Raw genomic sequence first — 22,160 nt, forward strand, 5'->3', positions numbered from 1 at the left:
CTTGGAATTCCAAAGCAATATAGGAAACACCAATTCTCCCAGGAGTCCGCACTCGTCCAATACTCATTAAGGAACGATAATAACGTTGGGGTGGTTCGCAGCTTTGCTTTTTAATAAATAGCCCACAGGTGTTTCATAATAATAAATGTGAATGTTCAAAACTACCGATGCGAAACTTCTGGAAATGTGCTCCTGTTAAATGCGCAAATATGTGTGCATGTACTGCAATTCTCTTTTGATAATCATGGCCTAGGTTGTCAGACAAGAATTTTTGGATTAAGGCTATGTTATAACTTTGGCGTCCTTTTGAAGTATGCTATCAAGTGCATCTTTCCACTCAAGCTTGGTTTCACTAAAGCCTAATGTTGTTTAACTAAAGCTCAATATAGCAAAAGACCTATCATGCATGTTTGATACCGGTTTCTTAAACGGCACAAAGCTGATGCAAACATCAAATTCAGTTATGCCTGTTTATAGGACTTAAGCGTTGCCAATACTCACGAAGATTTTTGGGTGACAACCTGGGTAACGATTATCGAACAGGTAATGCAATGCATATATATTACGAGAACATTTTCAAGCTTTTTGGCACTGCTGTTTTAGCAATTATAAAAGTAATTTCTCTTTTAGCCCCAGCCGTGTGGCCGGCAGTTTATTCAAGGGACGAAGAAAAGACACCCGACGCAAAAGTTTAGACGGCGCAATGGACAGCATGGTCGCACATATCTTCCACTAACGCAATGTTTGTTTACCACGCGGGAAAGGCGCCTTGGGGGTGTCGCCACAGCGGCGCTGGCGAAAGCGCGCCTGGCGCGCAACATCACACCTTCCAATTTGTGTGGCCTTGCACGGCGGTAGATGTAACTTATATAAAGGTATACATGCTGAAAGCTGCAAAGTAACCCATAACTGCGTAACCCTTACGTGTATACGTATATAAAGGTTACGATGATATAGGTTACATTTGTACCTTATAAATTATAGGTTACAAAAATTCGAAAATGTATACCTCTATTAAGGGTTACCCAGCTTAGAGTGTATGCGTGGAATCTACAAATCTCCCATTTTGAAGCACAAACTTTATGTCGTACCAATGAAAATGATTGATCTTGGAAAATAACTATTATCGCAAAATTCTACTTCAAGATCTTTCGCCGAGCTCTATTTCTTTTCGGTGATCATGCAATATTTTATGTTGAGTGGGTGTATTATCTCAACACTCGCTATATTTTGTGTACGTGAGGTTGTTTATTAGGCTTTTCGCAAAATTGTTCAGTGGTCAAAACTTCTGCGGCTGCATTGAATCTTCTTGTGCGAATTGCACCGATCGCGTCAACTTTTTTTAGTGTATCAAGCCTCACCCAATCCTGCGCGAAGAAAAACTAGTTTATCGGATCAGTTGCAGATAGGAAGTTGGAAGACCCGAGGTGTGATGTTTGATGTACCTAGAAGAACTAATCTGTGGGGCCATTGTGCGGTGCCTATTTGTGGTATTTATTCAACGCTTAAGAGCACCTAAATAGTTCTGCTCAGTTAGGATGTGGCGAGAGACAATATTGCACATACGTATTTGTACAAAAGAATAACAATCCCATAAAGGTGGAATATAATGAAATGAGTTACAAAATATAAAAATAATAATATGAACAAAGCGTAGAAAAGGAATCCGTGCAAATGCATATATAACAATATAGCATATACATCAACGATCTTTCGTCTCCTGGGAATGTTTGCCAGTGACCTGTCTAGCCATCGCGCCACTGACTTCTACTGCGCACTCCGTGATAACGCGTGTAAGATTGTCGACGGCTTCCTGTATCGTAAACTCCACGTCCTCGGTAAGAGCTGAATATCGGTTGTGCAGCGCGATCCTGAATTCTTCAACTTTACGCCTAACGGTTAGCTCATTGATCGACTTCTTTCATACTAACTTGTTGCGGTCCCTCCTGAAATCTAGCCTAATCCGAGATCTCACCATACGGTGGTCACTACACCTTACCCGTCTGAGCACTTCCACATCCTTCACAACCCCAGGGGTATCGCATAATATGAAGTCTATTTCATTTCTATGCTGCCCATTCGGGCTCCTTCACGTCCACTTTCGGCTCTCCCTTTTGCAGAAGAAGGTATTCATTATGCGTAAATTATTCCGTTCTGAGAACTCGACTAGTTCGTTCCCCCTGATATTTCTATAGCCCAAACCACAGTTCACAACTGCCCTGCCACCAGCCTGATTCTTATCTACTTTAGCATTGAAGTCTCCCATAACTACGGCATACTGGTTTTTCCTTTAGCCATTGCCGATTCTACATCTTCATAGAAGATTTCAACTAGCTGGTCGTCATGCCTGGATGTTGGCGCGTAGCCCTGTACCACCTTGAGTGTGTACCTCTTATTAAGCCTAATCACAACACCAGCTACCCTTTTATTAATGCTATAGTTAATGCTAACGGGTCAGAAACCTGGAGGCTCACTAAGAGGGTTAAACTTAAATTGAGGACTACTCAGCGCGCAATGGAACAGAAGATGATAGGTGTAATATTAAGGGAGAAGAAGAAAGCGTAGTGGGTCAGGGAACAAACGCGTGTTAAGGACGTATTAGTAAAAATTAAGAACAAGAAATGGACGTGGGCAGGCCATTTAATATGAAGGCAGGATAACCGTTGGCCATTAAAGGTAACAGAGTGGATCCCTAAAGAAGGCAAGTGTGGCGGGGGGCGGCAGAAAGTTAGATGGGCCGATGAGATCAAGAAGTTTGCGTGGATAAATTGGTCGTACTTAGCGCAGGGCCGGGGTAATTGCAGATTATGGGACAGGCCTTTGCCGTGCCATGGGCTTATATAGGCTGTCCATGATGATGATAATGAGACATCAAAGTGAAATAACACCAATTCTTTAAATCCAATAGTGTTACGTTTGCTTATGACAGAATCAGGATGCCCGTTTCATTTCTTAACGTGGTAGGAATTATTTGCAAAATGCGTTATTTGAGCCATGAAATCGTTGGATGCTCAAGGAATTGAACAGCCGGCGCGAATAAAAATATGGGGTGTGCAGGAGGGATATGATCAGAAAAGGGAAACAGCTTTTATCCGGCGGAAAGGCATATCTAACCACTCTTCCGTCTATGTGTCATGGAGCGAAAAGAGAGGGTTAATTTTTTCGGTGACCCTGTGATGACTCGTACTGTTATAGACTTCAAATAATTAGAAGCGACAGTGCGGTTCCCTATTTGGAACGCATTTGATGGCGTCGATTACGAAAAACTGGTCAGGTTTCGCAATAGTAGATGCGTTTCCCAGTTTAATTTCAATGTCCTCGGATGTGAATTTGCGACCCTATGGGGAAATAAGACAAGATTTCTTTTTGTGTAGCCAAGTTCTTTTGAATATTACTCTATGGGGTTTATTATTTGCTCAAAGCAGGATAGCTCGTTGGACAAAAAAGTGTGTGTTTAAAAGTATAATTTTGCTTGAAAAGGATAGTTAAGATGGTGGGTTGGGTGAATATCATATAATGCATATATGGGACATACGCAGAATGTGCCATTACCCATTGGGTTCACTTCTTGTCTAAGACATTTAAATATTGCCGCAAAGTTTCGTCCGGCCGTGTTACAGAGTAGGCGATAATGCAAAAACCAGTTGTCAGCGATGTAGCATATGGGGGAGAAAATGCCATATTTAATGTCATTGATAAAAAAATAGCCGTTGGCCAATAGTTAAACCACTGGGAAAGCCAGATATCACTTCGGTAGAGAATGGATGACTGCTCGCGATTACCGCGAATTCACTACACTAGGTTGTGGGTGTTTCAATACATGAAAGGTTTCGCGGATATCTATGAAACCGGAAAAAGTGAATGTGGTGCAAAAGCGCTTGTGTGCGGTTGAATAATCTAAGTTGTCCTGAGTTTGAAACGAGGTAACAGTACAGAATCAGTTTGGTAGGAACACTCTAAATACTGAACAAAAGCCCGGGTGAAAAACGTGTCATCTGTAATAACACAAATCTGTTCTGCTACAGGGGACCTGAGGACTGAGAGCAGTATATGTTCAGCTATTTACACGAGATACAAGTTAATGACACAGGACGGTAATTAGACGGATGGGTTGCAGGGTAACGTTAACCTCAGCAACAGGGTAAGTAGATTTATGTATTTTTGGTTCAGCGGAAGAAAGTAGGCAGAAGCCTGAAGGCGGAATGAAGGCTGAAAATGATGATCACTACGAGGATCAAAACAGCCATTATTTATTTATTCATTTTTTAGAGGTTATGCGTGTTCGGGTAGTCAAAAATTTAAACGGCGACTAGGGATTGGTTGGTTATAGCAAGGTTTATTACAGCGTTGGTTGCGTATGGTACAAGTGAAGCTCTGGTTCTGCGGAGCTGATATGATAATGTAAGATTGAAAACGCAGAGAAAGAGGATTTAATAATACAGAGAAAGAGGATACAGGGTATATCCGCTATTGAGTGCAATTCGCTTCATAACTTTTGTACCGGTTTATTGATAACCAGCTTCATCAATTTTATGAACGTTTTGATTAACTTCTTTAATAGGACCCTTCTAGAGAATTTCGAATCACCCCACCCAATTCGGAGGCCTTAACGTGCCTGAAACTGGCTCGTAAACTTAATTAAGATGACGCCTATTTGCAAAGACCACAAGATACATTGCTGCTTTTCGAGCCACATGCGCAATGAAAGGCTGTGTGCTGATCTGAAGTCAATACATGAGACCCAATGATAAATATAACAGCAATGCAGGAATTTCGGAGGAAAAGAATGGACTAGAGTGGCGCAGTTCAGGAGCGGTTGGAGGTCAATGGAAGATTCCTTCGTCCTGCAGTGGACATAGTCGGCTGTTGATGATGTTAATTACTGCCTCCTCGGGTGGTCAGGACTCCCGCAAAAAAGTTTGTTGGGCGTTTTTTAAACCGACTGAACTTCTCGAAACTTCTTGCAACTAATATCCTTTCTCTTCGTGGGGAATACAGACACATTGCTCTGATGTTTTCCGCGTAAGCAGAGCAGTGCCATTGCTTATATCATGGGGGTTCGGGGCGTCATCTTTAGTGAGAAATATGCCATGCTCATAACAGACTCTCTATGTAATATTCAATTTACATAAGTGTCGGCTCCCTGCATGGAGCACCACAGTCATTATTATCAAAAGCAAAGCCCCTGACAACCACACAATGGAAGTATCTACGGTAATTTCGTGATTACAACAGCCGGGACGAACCAACAGTTTAAGTGGCGCAGGTGACAATAATGAAGTCACTGCTATTATAGCCGACCAATTAGGTTGTAGATAACAAAAAACGGCAAATAGGAACCGATGCATTCATCACGGCTGCTCTTCTTGTGGCATTGTCTCCGTGTCACCCGAAGCACGTTGGAACGTCATGCTGCAGGAAATGGGTGCATCACAGCTTTCTCGCCCAAAATTTCGACCTGTCAGAAACCTAGCAAAACTACTTCAGGAATGGTACTTGGCATAAAGCCATAAGTCAACTTGAAGATAAAAACTGTAAAAGTACTTTCCAGGAGTCTGATTATTTTGTCTGCTATTCGCTATGACACCTTACTCACCATGCATTTCTATTTGATAGTTTCCATGGCTCAGGAACGTAGTCGCGCCTCCTGCGAGACTTGAAACTGTGCACAATGAAAGTTTTTACCCCCAATATTAGCTGCGGAAAAGTAGTTTAATTTTCGCTAAATAAATACAGAGTAATCACTGTTTAAAGGACTGCCATGAGCGGGAAAGCTGCACATGGATAGCTGGTTTAGAAATTGTCATTCTTTTGTCGATGCCCTAAGGCGCGATACATGTTTTTTTATTAAGCGAACTCGTGCGACCCCAGTGGCGTCTGTCCTGTGCAGTGTGCCTTTTCTGAATGTAAGGAGCACAAATAGGGAGCACAATAATATAATGTACAAGAAGCACATAAGGAGCACATAAATATAAGAAGCACAACCACTAGTCTGACATCTAGCAGTCTGTGCGAAATGAAACAAAACGAAGCATAGTTTAGCTACAAACACCCACACCTGGCTACACTAATAACTGAAGTTTTTTAGTGTACATTGAAAATGAATCTACGAATGCTGACGTGTACAAAGTAAAATTTATTTCTTCAAATGCGAACCTACAAATCATCATTTATATAAATAGTAATCACAACAGCTAGCACAAATTCGTTCAAAATGTATACAGAAAGTACACACCCTTTCATTATGACATTATCCTGCCACCGAGCACAATGCATAATTGCCATACATCTAGAAAGCAATAGAAGGAAACGCTTAGCGGCGGAAATAGATACAGGCTCATACTATCAGGCAGAGTTCTCTTCTAATAATGCCCTTGAAGTGCAAAGGCATAAGTTGATCGTGAAAATTAGTGTTAAAAGGTGACGCAATCTTTGGCTCTAGTGAAGGCGGTACGTAGAGCGGGCGGGCGTGTTGGTGGCTTTTGTTGCGTTAGGAGCTCAGCGAGCCAGGCTTAAATGCCTTCGAGACATGGATTAGCAGCCAATGAATGCTTTGGATTAAAATTAAGCCTGATTTACTCTGACAAAGACCAGGAAGCACAAGACGTTTTGACAGACGTTATCCCCAGTGGACAGTGTTAAGCTGTGTGGTGTAGATAGTCGAGGTACTGCCGCGGGGTGCTTTAACTTGGCAGCCGTGCCGCGGCCGCGCGATACTTTTTTTTTCTGTTCGGGCCGCGTAGGTAATGTCGCTGGCGTGGCTACGGTATACTTGTACTTGTGTTTCGCATGTTATGTATCCTCTATCAATATGTATTCATGTGACCTTGCCCATTATAAGTTTTCTTGACTGTCGCGTTCATACCGCATCCTGCACTGCTAGTGTGGCAAATAGTCTGTATATTTTATTCATGTACGGCTGTACCCTGGTTTTCCCAAATCGATATTTTGTACCTACCCCCACTCCTGCAATTGCCCCAAAGGGGCTGCAGTATGTTTAAATAAAAATAAATAAATAAATGGAGTGAAAAAGCTGCCCTTTTTTTGAATCAAGTGACTTAAATTTTCTCACACATACTATGTTATTTTAAATAAAAGGACATTGTCAGCATCAGGTTTGCACTTGCGTTTCGCTTAAACGTTCTCAACGTTTCTTCAGCTCTAATAATATTGACTGGTATTGCCACGAAACCCATTGTCGCAAACCGCGGTTGCTTCTGCCTGTGATAGGATGCCAGTATGTGCAATACTGCACATTAAAATACTGAGTAGCAATTGTGATATTTACCCTTCGGTTTCTTGGTCGACTTTTGCGTCGATTGCGATGACCATGGCATTGGCGGCGATTGCTCGCCAGGATCATGAAGAAAGAGAGGAGAGTGTCGCGAAATTGTGAGGGGAGGGCGGTTCGACGTGGCAGCGCGAGCGCTTTTCTAAAGTTTGCAGTGGGGTAGGAAGGCAGTATGCTATGCCCGCACGAGACGCTCGTCTGCGCGATGTTGACTGAAATGTGAGGGGGGCGTGCCCGTGACGATGGTGTGCGTTCTCTGCCTAGGAAGCCGGTCGCGGTCACTTCCTAAGACGCACTTCGCGCCGCAAACGCAGAGGCTCATCACCGCTGCCATCGAGAGAACCCACGAGTGAGTGCTGCCTCAGTGCAGTGCCGCTGCGCAAAACTATTAGAAAGTATTGTAATCGCCAGCTAAGTTTTTTTTTCGTTTCTTCTAAAGGCAACACAAGTAAATGAGCGGGGACCAGTTTGATTACACTTAAGACCTTTACGATTCATCAAAAGGGTGCAATCTAGCGAGGCAGTTTGCTCTAATAAAAGCAGACGTTTATAATTGAAAAACGACAGTGGGCTGGGCCAACGAATACCAGCAATATCCGCAAAGTTAAGTGGCACTGAGCAATGCAATTATCTCCACATACGATGTTATAACTAATGCATTTACTACTTTCGCAAATTCTCAATTTTTGTGCGAATGCAGGGGTACACTGTCCTGGCTGCGAGAGTGCTGGGCGAAGAAGGGTACTGTGCATGAAAACGACGTTTTATTTCAAATTATAGGCCGACTTTCTCCCTCACAGACTTTTTACGTGGCTCTTCTACCGCCAAAAGTGTAAAAAGCTGTAATATAGCTAATCAAACAGTGCATTTTACTCGCTGATTACGTTTGCACCGATTCCATAAAGCAATCTTCCAGAACAAATTAATAAGTTTGGCTCGAATTACATCCCGAACACCAGCTGTCTTTGTTGCTGAGGATACCGAGCAAAATCTCGCTTCATAAGATATCTTACATATTTTGTAGCTTTGTCCGAGAGCATTTATTCATATAACCACTTCAGGACATGAGCTACAACCAGGCAGCACATCCAAAAAAAATTCGGAGCCCCTATACGCGCATTGTTGTACTACATCGGAAGGAGTATCCATTGGGAGAAAAATCAGGCATAATACGCACACTTTAATAGACGCCCTTTGGTTATGGAATTCACTCGTCTCTCTCGGAACGTACGCTGCGTGGTCACGTTCGCTGGCAGCAAATTCAAGCTTAGATAAATTCTGGTCAATCCGTCATCATCATCATCATCAATTCATCATCTCAGCTCGTAGTGGTTGTTCCCATTGTCCCAAGGCACTCAATTTTTCTCACAACTTATCGCAGAGGCACAGGGTAGACAGTTGTCTGTCCGTTCCATGCTTAACTGTAAGGGGCGCTACTAGTTGGTCAGCTAAAATATACGCAGTGAAGTGGCAATTAACGTCCTAAATAGGCCTCACAACGTCACGCGAACACGCTTCGGGACCGCGATAAAGCAGTAACTTAAACTATTTCCGTCGCTAGCCATGCTATGGTATGGCGGAGAAATAAGGCATTGAACGGCGACATGTTTTAGCTTGCTTAGTTTACATCACGGCCGCAAAGCAGCGCCCAGGACGGGACGAAGAAAGAGGCTACACGAAGGCTTTTGTGTGTATACCTTCTTTCTTTGTCCCGTACAGAGCGCAGTTATGCTTCCGTGATTTCACTAACAGCGAAACCACACTGTTGGCGTCAGGTGTCTTTGCATTACTTATTGCCTTGGCCGCATTGTAAGCTTTCTAGATTTCGTTTTGTGTTTTGACGCCCGAACGTGGAGGACAGAAAATAGCCCTTACTCTTGTCATAGGCGATCAGGAACGTTTTGCTAGTCTTTCTTGTTTAATGTCTACCACTTCCGCTGGAAGTTGCGTGGTGGAATTTGTGGTGGCTGTACGTAGTGTCACTAGATATGATGGAGAGTACCGTCATTAAGGCACGCAATTGAGCAATGGTGGCCATCATGGTGTTTGTCAGTGGTGTCCGATTGGCGTCTCTGCAGCCTCACTCTGCAGCCTCACTTTGCTTCACAAATTTGACTAAGTCATTTGTAAAGAACACTTCCGAAGACCCAGCACCACGGCATCTTTGGACACACTTCTGCCGCTGAAATGCTGCGAAGCGCGTTATCTTTGATTCGCGTTCAGAAATACGCCAGTCACCCGCAGCTGCAGAGCAGGGAGGACAAGCTGAGACCACCACAGCTGACCAACACAAAACACATAAACAACAAAATGGCGCCATTCATGAGCCGTCGCAGTGTAAACAAACATCACGCGATGCGAACTCACTAATGATCACGGCTGCAGCACGGGAGCAAAGGAGATAAGAGGGCCGATACTCTGTAAGCTTATCTAAAGTGACACTAGCTGTACGTATATTCACATTTAGAACGTTTCACGCTGCATGCAAGATGACGTATTTCTTTTCTCGGTGAATAATCTACAAACTCGACAAAGTACTTTTCACTGTCCTTAAAATGTGAAAAGACAAGGTAAATGCCCGAAGATAAAAAAACAAGGTAAGGAGAACAACGCTTTTGTGAACCAAGAACAAAAGTGCTATTGAAAGAAAGAGTACAATGCGGGCTGGACGGGATGAACCTAGTTAACATTGCATCGCAGCGATTGTTTATAGTAACGATTATTTTTTAAGGCTAGCAATGCAAATAAAGACGCCAGAGATACGCCGTGAAACTCTGCGCTCAACACGCATGGGCTTAGAAAAATACAGTGACGAGCGCTTATAAGAGCCGGTCTTCTTCGAAAACAACCAAATCAAATATCTCCTAATCTCTGCAAGAAACCTCCGGGTTTCGAAACACAAGACGAAAATCGACATCTATTTGCCTAACCAAACTTGGCTGAGTGACTCACAAAAACGTATTTGTGTTCCCAACATGTTCTTTCCCACGCTTTCCGCTGCAGGGACAAATTACGTTTTAGGGTGTTTTTAAACAGGCGTGTGTTCCACAGTCTTATACCCAACGGCGGGAAGATGTCGGAACGAGAAACATTGAACTGTTTCTGCAATTTATTTATTTACTTATTTATTTAGTTATTGATTATTTATTATTATTTATTTATTTATTTATTTGCAATACTGCTACTCTCTTTTGAGACTAAGGCAGGTGGCAATACAGGAATTTATTGATATTATTACTGAATTAATGCATCAGTAGGCAATATGACAGTAATAAAAGCGAAAATTCGTAACAAGTACAAGGGTTGAGTAACTCATAATATAAGCGTGATTTTTGAGATTCCAGATGTTCATAAAAGATACCGAAGAAGAGAAGCAAGTACAGGGGTTGGTTAACGCATATTGTAAGCATAATAATTTCAGGTTCCACACTTAATAAAGGATGCCAACAGGAGAAGTGTACCCAAGTAATCTAAAAAAGTAGTTTAAGGAAAAGAAATTGACATCTCAACTAACCATACGAGTGGAAACTACAGCGGACAAGATCGCGAAGGAATGGAGTAGTAAACAAAAAGTCACGAAAAGTTCACATTGCGGCAAGCAAGTAATCACATTGCGGCAAGTATGTACAAGTGAATACTTGGAATTTACGTCAAACCAGGAAAACCAAAGATAAAGCACATGGGACAAGCAAGTCATACATACAAAATTCACTAAAAAAATACAATGTTAAGGAAGAGTAAGTACATTCGGACAAGCCAAGCCAAGATTGTGACACGTCACTCTTCGGCTCTTAAGTGCTTTGGTTGCGTTTTCCGGTATTCAACCTTGAACCTGTTGCCAACAGTGCTGTCGTCTTGCCCAAGGACTTTGGCACCTCAACGACCGGTCAGTGACGACGCCCTAGGCGCTGATGTGGGTCCCGGGCCAGCGCAGCATCATCGTCGCCGAGTAGGCCTAGCTTCCGCCGGCACCGCTGGTACTAGAGCTAGGTGCGTCGCGGTTGCTAAAGCAACGCCTGCGCTACGCTCCCTGTGCATGGATGCGGCGCTGCAACGCTACAGTATCAACGCTGAAGCGACTCCGGCGGCCCCGGATGCAATAGCGGACGAGCCAATTGCGGCAACGTCTAATGGTGGTTCGACTGACACCAAGAAGCGGACATGTGATAAACCGTCGGACTTGCCTGCTACATCGACTCAGGACATGCACACAAACGTGGCCGTGCATCTGAAGTGCATACGGTGGCCCCTGGTTATCTCCGCTATACAAAGTGGCGATAAAACCACGGGAGTGATTCAATGTGAAGACGTTGCCGAATCGTGTCCTCCAATCCACATCGGATTCCTGTCTCCAAACCAGGTTCCAGGGCTTCGCGATTCACCGGCCCACTAACAGCGCCTCCGTGTGGCTGCGTTCGCTCAATGATGCGGATCGTCTCCATTGCCTGAAGGAAATTCATCTACCTGATCGCACCGCACTGCCCTTTCAAGCATACCTGATTTCGGGCTCAGATCTCCGCAGGTATGAAGTTTCCGGCGTTGACCCAGACGAGTCCCCAGAGGTTCTTGCGGCAACACTTACGTGAACTACTCCCAAGATCTTGCAAGCCCGGTACATGGGTCGCAGCCTAACGTGCCTTGTCACCGTTCAGGGCCCGACGTATCCGCCAGCGCGCATCATATATCATGGCTGCATACGGCAATTCCGCCTTTACATATCAGGCGTGATATATTGCTACAGGTGCTTTTGGCCTGGCCATATGCGTGCATCCTGCCCTCAACCTGAAAATACCGCTGAAAAGTCCCGAGAAAAGGATGACCACGACATCACATCCAAGGACTGCCCCGTTAGGCGCAAAGCTATCGAAACTCGTCGCAAGAATACTCGCGACCTCAAAGCGCCACTGCAACACTGGTCCTACGGTGCGGTCAAGACTTGTAACCGGTACGCCATCTTGACTTTCACCGAGGAAGAGTTTCTTCCATTAAGCGTGGATGGTGACCGAAGACGTTCTTATGTACAAGGACGCAGTCAATCGTGGCAAGGTACGGCGCAAACATCAGAATCCACGGCATGAGTCACCTCTAGAAGCTCCCGAGGAGGTACTAGAACTTGAAAAGCGAATTGCTATGCTCCAGGAAGAGATCCGACATCTTCGTCACCGAAGGACTCTTCTGTCCCGCTCTTCTCAGCGCTCAGCAACCGCTTACACTGGGTTGCCTGCTCCTGCTACACCTGTCCCACCCGTGTCATCGCCAGCTGGCAAGCTGTCTCCAATCGAACTTATCCACTTTGTGGCGCAGCAACTGCAAAAGCTCTCGTCCCTTTTGCTTACTCACCTTTCATCGTTGCAGTGATCTAAAGGAACCACAAGTTCGTGCTTCAGTGGAACTGCCGGGGACTCGCAAATAAGGCTGGGGAGCTTCGCTACTCTATGCATATCCGGGGTCTCCCCGTTTGGCCTCTGCTCCTGCAAGAGACCAACTCTGTTCCCAGTCTCCCCGGATTCAACGCCCACACCTCGCCCACCATTCCGGATCGTCGGTGTAGCAGTGTGAATGATCCTCCAGGAAAGGCTGCTGCCTATGTCGCCAGCTGTTACCCCCAGGCTCAGCTGAAATTAGAACCGTGCTGCAGTGAATGGCAGGAAGTAGGGGCCGTGTTAGTGCGCCGTGCGCCCGCACAGCGGTCATTCCCCCGTGTTGCGTCTCGGTTGGAATGAAAATCTCCTTCGTGCGCACCCGTGGTGCGCAGTGGTGGGAGGTTGAGATTTCAACGCACCGCATCAGACTTGGAGATACCCCTACTCAAGCGCACGAGGAGGTCTGGTATTGGACGCGTTCACCGATGCGCACTTTGTGCTCTTTAACCCGGTCGACACTCCAACCCGTCGACGTGGCCACCCGCGCAGCCCTTTGTACTCCCCTGAGCTTTCTTGGTGGCTTGCAGCGCAGCCTGTTTCTTGGGACTGGGCGGCGGACTGCTGGGGAAGTGATCGTTATCCCATCTGCATCGGCTTGGCTACCACTGTAAAAAGACTGCAGTACCGCCGCTGCTGTGTCACAGACAGGAACTTGTTTCGGAGAGCTCTGAACACCTCCGTTTATGAAGACCCATCTGATCCCTTGTATGTGCTACGTGTGGCCCTTCGGGATGCTACGCAGACATCTTGGGTAGAAGAAAACAAACCAACACCACACCTACATCTCTTAAATTTGTGGGATGCTCGCCGCCGAGCGGAACTGGCCGCCAATAGAGATCCTTTGCTCCCGTGTCTTGCGTGTATTAGTGCGGGCAGTCTTTCAGCCTCGTATCGTCTACCAAGCCCAGTTCTAGCATCTCACTTTGCGCGACTGGGATAGTTTAGAAACCTCAAACAGGGAAGCACTGCGAGTGATCAGTGGCCTTTCTCGCATAACCTGCATTTGGACCCTGCTAGGGGAGGCACAAATTAACGCATTGGATGAACTTGTACACCAGCGTCGATCGGCACGTCTTTTAAAAACTAAATAGATTCCTGCCGCAGCCGCACTAGCGCACTATACTAAGACTCCGCATAACCTCTGATACCGCATCCAGCTGATCCACCGCCATGGCACCGCCCACAGGGGACCGACAACCAGCCTCTCGGGCGCATAAAAAGTATTTGCCCAGGACAGCAGACCAACCCACCCCTCCCTATCGACACACCAGATGGCCTCCAGGCCCATGTGGATGCAGGAGCGGACAATGGCACCATCCATACGAGCCTAGTTTGCCCTGCTATGCCGTCTGTAAACCATACATGCACCTATGTTACAGAGGCACAGCTTTCGTTGGTTTGGCAGAGCTGGTCGCCATCCGTGGCGGCTTGTGTGCCCTAGGCCCTCATCTGTGTGTTGCCCCACTGTCTGCCCTGATCATTTACACCGATTCAACACAGGCTACTCGCGAGATACGGCGTATATACAGCACCTTGGACATTACAAGCGATGTGCACCGGATACTGCAATCGTTGCCGTGCCCTGTTCGCATCCTCTGGACCCGCCGTAGCACGCCCACCCACGTCGAGGCCGACTTGGCTGCTCATCCTCCGCAAGTGATGTATCCGCTCCCGCTTGGGCAGCTGTCCCTGCAGGACGCTCTTCTAAACAAAAAACAGTCTCTTCGGTGCTCCACGCGTGTCCTTTTTCCTTCGCGTAGGACTGACCTTCCTGGCGGCTTAACCCGCCGTGAGGAGGTCACGCTGCGGAGAATTCACCTGGGAGTTGCACTCACGCCTGCCGTTCACGCAACATGGACTTCTAGCCTTGCGGTTACCTGTGCAACCTGCCCCTACTAAATAAAAAAAGTACATTCTAAATTAGTAGACGCTGAACATGATGCGGTACGATATTCCGGCGCAAGTTAAGGGTTGTTCACTGTACAGTGCACAGTACACATAAATTCAAAATCCGCACTTCATAAACATTAGAATTTCAAGTTTTACTTTACTGTCAATTGGTAACGTGAGTGATTCTGGACAATAAATCAGTTAATGAATCTGTGTTAGTTACGGGTGGGTTCAAGCGATTCCAATGAAGTACACGGCACCTCTGAAAGCAAAACAAGATAAGGAAGGGGTGTTACAAAAACGAGAATTTCATTGTAAGCACAAGGCAAACAATGAAAGTTCTGCAAGGAACAAGAATAATTTTGTTGAATGCACAAAACTGCAGTATTTAGGATCCGCAAGGCGTGTGAGCACGTGTATGTTAAAGGAACCGGCAGATGTGTTAATATAAGAATAAGAGAACACGTGTCCATTTCAGAAGTGCACCCTGGCGCGCATTTCGGTTTGCGATTTCACTTTTGTGAGTATCCATACTTCCCTCTTTTTTGCAGAAAAAGCAAAACAACACTCAGTATTAGAAGCGGTTGCTATTTTGTATCCTAACTTCTCCCCATTTGCTTAGCGCACAGTTTATTAAGGAAACATTTGTAACTAGTCCGTTCCGTAGTAACACACCGGGAATGCACGTTAGAGTGAAACATTTTGTAAAATTGTAGGGCGGTTTCGTGGTCGCGAGACACGCCGAAAGCCGGGCCATATGTGTTGCAATCGCTTTTATTTCAAACTGCGATGGCTTCAAAATGGCATTCGAGGCTCATCCGCTTCTAGGCGGCGTGAAGTATTATTATTTATTTGTTCATTTTTTTATCAATACTGTAAGCTTCGCTCAGGCTCTTACTGGAAGTGGGCCCGCAAAATAGACTGCGCGCCTGGGTACAAAAGGTATACTCTCGATGATCAAACGAAAAAAGAAATAACTAAACCAACAAGTGTACCGTAATGTTTTCAGTATCCTGAGCCTGTAAGCTGACTTGCAACAGCTGCTCACTAATAAACCCTTTCAGCACACTCAAACACAGCAACAAATTATACAACAGTACTACAGGCACTTCCGGCTTAATGAGCGCCAAGTGCACCCTCGTGCAAAACAGGCAACGCCCGGCCTCAAACATATCAGTGTGCTGGGCACACACGCTGAAACTGCGGCGCTCAGCGCGTTAGCGAATGAGCGGAGGGAGGAAACAAAATAGCAATGAGAAAGGCGATCTTCGCGAGCCGCTAATACACGCGGCGGGGGACAACACACAATGGTTCCCGAATCGGCTAAGCCGCCCTCGGGTAGCGGAGCATACAGGCGGCCCGTGGCCTTGCCCAAAGACAGCGGACAAAGGGCGTCATTAGAGCCCACCCTCAGACAATGGCAATGCATATATCCGTGCGTCCCTCTCACCTTGCGCGGGTTCGCGTGCGCGCCGGCCGGCCTGTGTACGCTCGTAGGCGGCACCACGGCTCCGCCAGTGGTCAGCGCAACCGATGTCCGAAGGAACGCACGTAAGTATCGAGCCGACACCACCGAGGAATGAGTGCTGAATGCCATGTCCAACACGACGGAGAGGCGTACGTTCTTCCGAATAAACGAGGCCTAAGCTGTGTTTGAAGAGACAGATGCTACGAGCCGGCTAGCTGCTGTTAGGAAACATCCGCTGCAAGCGAGAAAGTTGGCAGGCTGTCTGTTCTAGCGGATGTGCGTCAAATAGGGGCTCTTCAAGCAGCACCGCCTTTCCTTTCAAGCCATAGAGGCACGACAATTTTCGCGGGCGGTTTGAGCTTTGTGTAGATTAGTGGGAGCGTGTGTTGTTTGGATACAAAGGCGAGCGCACACATTCCACGACGCTCGTAGAGCCCAGTAAAGAACGCAATGCAGGTTTATTCACTTGTTAGAAAACACAAAGGCGTAGTTTGCAGTGACATGCTGGGTATGGGTTTGTTCGGCAACCCGGCCTGAAAAGTGAGGAATATTTATGTGCCATCTAGTACAAACAAATTAGGCGACCTGCTTTAAACTTGAAATCTTTATTTGCAATGCTCGCGTTTACAATCTTGCGGCCATCAATGAATGCAATGCTCCTATGCGTTGCTTTTAAGGTATGTACACTTGCATTTGTAACAAAACTCTACAGGAAAGTACAACTCGTTACATATCCTTTCTGTTTCCTATGGCCATCCTCAAACAAGAAGGCATCAATATACCTACAACCCCAACTCCAACACAAATATATTTCATATTGCACCGCCTTTAGTTAAAACAGACTATCTGTGACTTATTCCGGCAAAGTTATACTTATACGGCAGTTGTTACCTTTATCATATCTTTATTGTTGGTGCACACACGTTCCAAACGGGGGAAAAAACTTTTGATTCACTTTTGCGGGCTTTGTGCTCTCGCCGTCCAACTGTATCAGGCCCTTGTGTAGATAGTGTGAATGGGAATGAGTATTCCATCACTGTTATTCTTTCTTCAATTGCTGAAGCACCAGTTCCTGCTTTTTTAAGTTAGGTGGTCCGTGCCTGAGGACTTGGGGGGAAGATATTGCGGCTGATAAAGCTCCCAATCTGCATTTCTTTGTATTGTCACTTTCCTGTTTTGAACTTTTGTGCGAGCCGATTGCACTGTGGTATATTAGGGCTCGGCAATACTAAAATATGTGTGTTTTGCAATTTTTTGTGCACTTTGCACCAGCACTTACTCCCTTATGCTGATAGTGGGCGCGATAACAAAAATTAATTGGCGAACGCAATAGGCAATGCCTGATTGCTTAGTTGAATGATTCATGAGTACGTAGGTGATAGTAGTGCAGTGTTGGGCGCGTTTTTCTAAAATAGGAACGAAAGCTCGTTCCTCGTTCCATCCCGATTTTGAATTCCCTTCCCGTTACAAGTTCCAATATTAGGAAAGGAAGATGTTCCAGTTACACTTCGCACATTGTAGCGGGTCGTTACATTAATGTTACATTTGATTTCATTTTCATTGAAAATGTGGTGTCGGATAATCCTGAGGCGAAATGAAGTGAGCAATTTAACACTCACATCAAACTATCTATATTATAAGAATATGAACACCGCCGACGGTAGATTATCTGGAGATACGAATTTTTTCAGTGGGCGCCGGACTTATACAGACATTTTTAACTGCAAGTGTGGTTCTCGTCTATTACAAGCCCAACACATATGGCGCTTTCCACTTGGGTCTTCAAAGGCGCAGTCAGGATACTGCGGTTCAGATGGTCAAATAGAAATTTATTCACATGCACGAATATAAATTTCTTGCATAAGAAACCGCATCTAAAGGAACAGTACATAGGCGTTTAAATAATTCTGATTCGATATTACAGTATAAGCGAAAAAAGAATGTCCAGAATACATATTCACAACTTAGTAGAGTCCTTTGTTTGAAGTGAGCAAGAGCTACATCTCGATGTTGGAGTGGGACAGACGAACCCGTTTTTTTCGTCAACACCTTGTTGGCAATGTTGAAGAGCCGTACTACCAAAGCTCTCGAAAGTACTACCGTGTTGTACTTGAGGATAAGTTCGTTCAATCCCTCAGGCTCAGCAGACTGCCTCCTCATGCGCTCATAGGCTTGCGCTAACATGCAACCCGCGCTATGCACTGACAGTGGTTGTTTCGTGTATATTTTGTTTGGCGGCCGCTGAAACACTCTGTGGTGCCGTGCGCATAACTTTGACAGTTGCGCTTTGCTCTTAAATTCTCGCACCCGCGAGCATCGGAGCCAGTGCGTAACAAACAGAGCTGCGGAGTGTTACTTTGCCGGATTGAGGGTTCATTGTTGCCTTTTTGCCGCAGCCTTGTCTGCTGTAACTATATGCTACAGTTTTTAAGTTTGGCCTCCGGCTTCTAATTGTCTGAACGCAGGAACTTTGCGTACGACAGGAGCCACCAGCTTAGGATTACCAACTCTTCAATGAAGAAAGTCCGGACGGGGAGAAGGAGGGGGTGTACAGTAACCTTACTTAAGAAGGCAACGAAATCAGTTTTCTTTATTGCGGTATCTTCCAGACAAATGCATTCTTTATTGGTGCAGCTTCTTGAAATGGTACTTCATCTGGATGCATGCTGCTCGCAACAACTGGTCTCGCTGGAGAATGTACTCGTAAATGCTGTCGCACTTCGCGTGGAAATTCAGCTTTACCTGAAGCTGTGCCTGAACAAGTTCGCGCTAACGTTGTGTTCCCGAGCGTGAGGCGCCTTGTTGAGCGTGCTTGGTATCACAAAAAAAAATCTGACTGGGTGGTCCGGAACAAACCCAGAAAATATAGCTCTGATGACAGCGACGGCGCGGGATTCGAGATGTCGTACGAGAAGTCGGGACAGCCCCACATAATCCGGGACGGTTGGTAACATCGGTGCATGGCTGAAGCAGTGGTCGGAACTGGTCTGTAAAATACACAACAGTCGTCGCACTGCTCTGATGCGAAGGAAAGGGGGCGGAATAGCTCCCAGCTGAATTCAGAAACCAATCGTCAAAGCAAACCTGGCACTGGGCACATCACGAAGCCGATGGTCTGCACGGTGCGTGAGGAAGTTACGGCGGCGCGTTGGAGCGCCATGTCCGTGTCGTAGTGCGAAAGAACATCCGAGATCAGATTCGGCTTGAAGCTCTCATGGATTGTTGCTGTTGCGCATGAGGTCAGATAGCTCTCACCTCACTTTGGGTGGCAGCAGAACTATTCCAAGAATCTTAGTCAGAGAACTTGAAGTCTAGTTCCTGCACGCGGTGATTGCAACGCCGGCGACCCAGGTGTCCATTGACAGACAGCAGAGAAGCCTCGTACGGCCCTTCGGCTGACACGGCTGCCGGTACTGTAGATAAAACGTCTGCGATGAAGACGGTACCTTCAATTCTTCCCCTGCTCGGCTTGCGCGGTCCACGCACGCACAAAATAACAGGTTACGGCAGAAGACGAATCTAAGGGGCGCTGAAGCCGACGGAACGACAAGGCCATACGCACCCGGTGCAGCCTGCCCTACAGTCCTAGGCTCGCTCCGTGGTTATTCTCCTGTCTTTGACTTTCGAGGAAGCACGTTCTGCGGAAGGGCGCGCAAATTTGGCAGCTTAGAGGAAGATAAACACGGTAGTAGCCTGTGGCTTTTTGTACTCGCTTCAGATCACTAAAGTATTGGCATCAAAAATAGCCAAATCCTTGCGATGGAACATTTTTAGAAGGCACGCCATTCCCTCTGCCGTTCCTTTGTAAACGTAACGAGTTGTTACAGTTCTATCCACTCCTAATGGAACAGTGGCGTTCCTCCGTTCCGCCCGAGAGGAACTAGTTCCAGGGACACCGTTCCTTTGGACGCCGTTCCCTACAAGTAGCGTCATATAAATATTAGGTTCCTCAGGCGCGCAACCTGCACAGCACACGCATTTTCTAGGAAACGCATCGATACACCGTGTCGAGTGCAAACTTAACCGCTGATATACAACTGTGGCTACTGTTTTGTGCTACTGGCCACGAGGTCGCGGGGTGGTTTTCCTAGATTGAGAGTTGTTTTATTTTATCATGTAGGAAAAAAAAACAAGACCACCCATATGCCGACATTTTTTAGGCGTAAACATCCCGAGTGGCAATTGCTTATTTTTATTCTTCTAACATGGCGCTCATCATAGCTAAGGGAGAGCTTCGTCCTGCTAACCTGCACTTAATGTCTCTTGTACGCCGAGATTATGAAGGCTAGCAAGATACAAAAAGCTGTAAAATTAATTCCAGCTACCACAAGGTTGCTTTAGTCTTCTTGATATTGTGCGTTATTTGCTCAAAAGTGCCTTATTATAAGATCTTCTTGGTTTCGTGTGCAGCCGGCCTATGATATCAGATCACGCGTAACACACGGATCTGCGTTGTATTTGCTTGGGGGTTTCTCGCATCGCGTTGCTGTTTATTGGAGATTGCAGGAAAAAAGAGAGGTAGCTTCTGCCTTATAATTACGTACAATTGAATCTCGTTAAACCGTACCCGCCTAAGCCGTAGCTTCTATTTATGCCCATTTTAGCCGAATCCCTGGCTTGGTTTCCCTTTAACCTAATGCATTCCCATAAACCGTAATGCCCGTTAGCACGTACTGTCTTCGCGTCCCCGTCAGGTATGGTTTAACCACGTTTCACTGTATCATAATTATCGTATGCAGCATCTCATCTTGTCGCCATCGCAGAGCAGCTCATACATGCCTGGTCCCCCGTCGGTCAATTTCACAACGTGGTGCGTAGAACCCGGGAAACTGATTGGCGACTAAGGAGGAACGACGTGAGCTGCATAGGAAAAAATGAGTAACTACCTTTCGAATAAAATCTTGAAGATTAGAGCCAAGGTCGACCCACCCACAAAAGCTGGGATCCAACAAAAAACAGTTGAAAAGCGACTGATACGAGCACTGACCAGAGGCCACTAACGAGGATTCAGTGCTTCCTCGAAACATTGAGTAACAAAACAAGGGTACAATTTGGCTTCTAACGTGGAGTTTGAATGATTTGTGCCGAAACCTATCATGACATTGACCAGACGTACAGGGCCCCTACAAATTGGAGCCGCTTAGTTTCTTAGTTTGCAGCAGCATCTCAAACATAGCAGTAATGTTCAAACGCTCCACTGCACGGAGCTGCTGCCGTTGGGGAAAGTCCCCGCTTACACGAGAATTGCTGCCAAGAAAAGAAAAGCTGGTTTTAAAACATTGGCTATCAAATTGAAGTCGTCATCGAACGGAAAAATGTACCCCATCAAGTTAAAACACGCATTTCCAAATGCACAATAAACGCATTTACAATTTACGTAAGGGACCCTTAAAGATTACAATCCAAACCACAAATCGAAAGAATTGTGCCCCTAACCCCTTGTGTAAAGAATCATTAACCAATGCCCGACATTTCACCCACTCTCCTAGACAAATCTCAGCTTGAGTAAAGAAAGCTCAAAGCCGTCATTCAGCCATTTCAAGACCGGACATTTCTGGTCGGTCCAAACAAGAAGTAATCATCAGCCAGGCAATGACCATTTTGAAGTATATGAATCTCGCCTAAGGTATCAACACCACCACCTTCAACAGACTGAAAACGACGCAGAACAAGGGGTGGAGGAATACAAGCTATTTATGCAATTGCTGTACTGTGGACAGTGAAGGGATTTAACAAAATTGTTTTATTATCAAAAAAGGAGATATCGAAAAAACAGCTGATTACAATTTGCCCGCAAAATAGCAAAAATGGGGGCACAATAGGTTGAAGTGATTATGAACGAGAAGTCCCTGCTACGATATACTGGTATAGTTCATAACGCAACGTTTCCTGCACACTGCACACTTCTGCGCACTTATGTTGTAAAAATTCTATACATTTCTTGCAGGGAGACACGATTACACTGCCATTACTTTTACTCTGTCGATAGGGGATGTTCACGAAACATAATTGGCAAAGAAGGAGCACAGATATGAAAATACCCACTTTTTGGATTTGCACACGGCATTGTCTTATTGTGTCATTCCTT

Source organism: Haemaphysalis longicornis, unplaced genomic scaffold, assembly GCF_048455015.1.
Source record: "Haemaphysalis longicornis isolate Haplotype H1 unplaced genomic scaffold, Haemaphysalis longicornis Haplotype H1 scaffold_4, whole genome shotgun sequence".
NCBI lineage: Eukaryota > Metazoa > Arthropoda > Arachnida > Ixodida > Ixodidae > Haemaphysalis > Haemaphysalis longicornis.